A 4454-nucleotide genomic window follows, 5' to 3' on the forward strand; every position below is an offset into this window, starting at 1 on the left:
TTAACCTATGATCTTGAGAGTAATATTAAAGAGATTATCAACTCGCAAAAGATTTTCAATGCGTCCATAGAAGAAAAACTGCTCAAAATTGATGACTTGGCTAGGACCGTTGATATAATGTCTCTTGATATTGATGCTTTGAAATTGAGATGTGCTCCTCCCAAGATTAATATGGATGAAACTTTCAAAGCTATGCGTGTTTCATGAATGAGAGTAAAGAAAGAACCGCCCAAATTCGTGCTAGACATGAATGGCTTGAAAAGGTGTGTTCTCATGATGAGAATCACAAAGATCTTAAAGTGCTTGGTGTGACTCCCATTGAATCCTTGTTTTCTAATGTTAAACCTAATGATGATGGGGCTGGATATGAATCCACTTTGGTTGGAAAACGCCCCAATGATTCGGAGTCTATCTACCTTGATGCTAGAAGCATTGAAAGCGGAGTAGAGGATATCAAAACTTTGAGTAGTGATGAAATTACTACTTTGGGTTTCAAGGAATTCAATTATGATAGTTGCTCTTTGATTGAATGTATTTCCTTGATGCAATCCATGCTAAACTCTCCACATGCTTATAGCCAAAATAAAGCCTTTATCAACCATATCTTTGGTGCTATGATGAAATCTCTTGAAGAGAAACTTGAGTTGGAAGTATCTATTCCTTGAAAACTTCATGATGAGTGAGAACCTACTATCAAAATCAAGATTAAAAACTATGAATGCAATGCTTTGTGTGATTTGGGTGCTAGTGTTTCCGCTATTCCAAAGTCTTTATGTGATGTTCTAGACTTCAATGAGATTGATGAGTGCTCTCTTAATTTGCATCTTGCGGATTCTACTGTTAAGAAACCTATGGGAAGGATCAATGATGTTCTTATTATTGCAAATAGGAACTATGTACCCATGGATTTCATTGTGCTTGATATTGATTGTAATCCGACATGTCCCATCATTCTTGGTAGACCTTTCCTTAGGACTATTGGTGCTATCATCGATATGAGGGAAGGGGATATTAGATTTCAATTTCCACTAAAGAAGGGCATGGAACACTTTCCTAGAAAGAAAATAAGATTGCCCTATGAATCCATGATGAGGGCTACTTATGGTTTTAGCACCAAAGACGATGATACTTGATTCTATCGCCTTGTGCCTAGCTAAGGGCGTTAAACAATAGCGCTTGTTGGGAGGCAACCCAATGAATTTATCTTTGCTTTTTTGCTTTATGTTTTGTTGTGTCCACACCATCATAATTCTGTTATGATTGTGTTTTTTTATGTTTCTGTTTGTGTTTGAGCCAAGTAAAACCTTTATGACTAGTTTTGGTGATGGTTGTTTGATCTTGCTGAAAAAGACAGAAACTTTGCGCTCACGAAATTATTTTTCTTTCCTATCCAGAAAGAGATTTTGAGTTGATTCTTTTTGCTGCTGGTTGATATGCCAATTGCACTAATTTTCGTAATTTTTCAGAATTTGTGAGATAACAGAAGTATACGAAGTACACAGATTGATACAGACTGGTCTGTTTTTGACAGTTTCTGTTTTTGTTGTGTTGATTGCTTATTTTGATGAAACTATGGATAGTATCGGGGGGTACTAGCTATGGAAAAGTGATAATACATTAATATAACACCAATATAAATATAAATCAAGTTTGCTACAGTACCTAAAGAGGTGGTGGTTTGTTTTCTTATACTAATGATATCACGAGTTTCTGTTTAAGTTTTGTGTTGTGAAGTTTTCAAGTTTTGGGTGTTCTTCTCATGGACAAAGGGATAAAGAGTGGAAAGAGCTCAAGCTTGGGGATTCCCAAGGAATCCCAAGCCAAATTCAAGGACACCAAAAAGCCTAAGCTTGGGGATGCGCCGGGAAGGCATCCCCTCTTTCGTCTTCGATCCATCGGTAACGTTACTTGGAGCTATATTTTTATTCACCACATGATATGTGTTTTGCTTGGAGCGTCGTGTATTATAGGAGTCTTTTTTTTGTCACAATCATCCTTGCTGAACACCTTTTTGAGAGGGACATGCACTCATCGTGAATTTGCTAGAATACTCATTGAGCTTCACTTATATCTTTTGAGTTAGGCAATTTAGCTCGCATGTGCTTCACTTATATCTTTTGAGCTAGATAACTTTGCTCTAGTGCTTCACTTAGATTTTTTAGAGCACGACGTTGTCATATTTTGGAGAAATAAAAACTCTCGATCTTCACTTATATCTTTTTGAGAGTGCTCTCTCTGAGTAACTTGGTATTGGCGTGTGCCGTGAAAGAGTCCTAAAGATGATAGGCACCCAAAGAGGATATAATAAAACTTCCATATTCATGTGCATTGATTAGAAAGAGAAGTTTGATTCCTCACAATTAGTTTTGAGATATGGATTTGGTGATATTAGAGTTATGTTAGTAGGGTGTTGTGAATCTAGAAATATTTGTGTTAAAGTTAGTGATTCCCGTAGCATGCACGTATGGTGAACCGCCATGTTAGGAAGTGGGAGCATAATTGATTTATTGATTTTCATCCTTTGTGTTGCGGTCGGGATCGCGCGATGGTTAACACCTACCAACCCTTCCCCTAGGAGTATGCGTTTAGCACTTTGTTTCGATTACTAATAAAATTTTCGCAATAAGTATATGATTTCTTCATGACTAATGTGAGTCCATGGTATAGATGCACTTTCACCTTCCACCATTGCTAGCCTCTCTAGTGCCGCACAACTTTTGCCGGTGCACAAACCCACCATTTAACTTCCTCAAAACAGTCACCATACCTACCTACTATGGCATCTTCATAGCCATTCCGAGATATATTGCCATGCTACTCCCACCGTTCCGTCTCATGACTTGTGTCGTCACTTTCATATTGCCATTGCATGATCGTAAGATAGCTAGCGAGATGTTTCAACGTCATAAACTAAGCTAGATCGTTGCACATCCCGGTACACTGCCGGAGGCATTTCCTATAGAGTCATCGTTGCTCTAAGTGTTGAGTTGTAAGTAAATAAAAGTGTGATGATCATCACTATTAGAGCATTGTCCCATGTGAGGAAAGAAAAAAAAAGAGGCCAAAGATGCCCACCAAAAAAAATGAAAAGAGGCCGAAGAGCCCAAACAAAAAAAGAGAGACAAAAAGAGAGAAGGGACAATGCTACTATCTTTTTCCACACTTGTGCTTTAAAATAGCACCATGTTCTTCATGATAGAGAGTCTCTTGTTTTGACACTTCCATATACTAGTGGGAGTTTTCATTATATAACCTGGCTTGTATATTCCAATGATGGGCTTCCTCAAAATTGCCCTAGGTCTTCGTGAGCAAGCAAGTTGGGTGCACACCCACTAGTTTTCCTTTTGAGCTTTCACACACTTATAGCTCTAAGCGCATCCATCGCATGGTAATCCCTACTCATTCATATTGATATCTATTGATGGGAATCTCCATAGCCTGTTGATACGCCGAGTCAATGTGACCATCTCCTCCTTTTTGCCTCACAACCTCCGCCACACTCTATTGCACCTATAGTGCTATATCCATGGCTCACACTCATGTATTGCGTGAGATTTGAAAAAGTTTGAGAAAGTAAGAGTGCGAAAACAATCACCTCGCCAATACCGGGGTTGTGCATGATTTAAATTCGTTGTGTGGGGATGATGGAGCATAGCTAGACTATATGATTTTGTAGGGATAACTTTCTTTGGCCTTGTTATTTCAAAAGTTCATGATTACTTCGCTAGCATGCTTGAGGTATTATCGTTTTCATGTCAATAGCAAACTTTTGTTTTGAATCTTACGGATCTGAACGTGCATGTCACAAGAAAGAAGTTACAAAGGACAAATATGTTAGGTAGCATTCCACATCAAAAATTCAGTCTTTATCACTTCCCTACTCGAGGACGAGCACGAGTTAAGCTTGGGGATGCTTGATACGTTTCCAATGTATCTATAATTTTTGATGGTTCCATGCTATTATCTTGTCTACTTTGGATGTTTTGTTTGCATGATTATGCTATTTTATATATTTTTTGGGACTAACCTATTAACTCAGTGCCAAGTGCCAGTTCCTGTTTTTTCCGTGTTTTTGACCCTTTTCAGAGAAGAATATTAAACGGAGTCAAAACGGAATAAAACCTTCAGAAAGATTTTTTCCGTGACAGAAGATATGCAGGGAACTTGAGAACCAAGGCAAAGGACTCCGGGGGAGGCCACAAGCCCCATAGCCGCGACCTGGGGGCGCCTTCCATGCTTGTGCCCCCCCTTGGCTCCTTTTCCCTACTTCTTCCGCCTATAAATTTCAAAAAAAATCCAAAACTGCCAGAGAGAGCCACGAAAATACTTTTCCGACGCCGCAAGCTTCTGTCTCCGCAAGATCCCATCTGGGGCACGTTCTGGTGCCCTGCGGAGGGGGGATTCAGACACGGAGGGCTTCTTCATCAACACCATTGCCTCTCTGATGATGGGTG

The sequence above is a fragment of the Hordeum vulgare genome, chromosome 3H (assembly GCF_904849725.1).
Source record: "Hordeum vulgare subsp. vulgare chromosome 3H, MorexV3_pseudomolecules_assembly, whole genome shotgun sequence".
NCBI lineage: Eukaryota > Viridiplantae > Streptophyta > Magnoliopsida > Poales > Poaceae > Hordeum > Hordeum vulgare.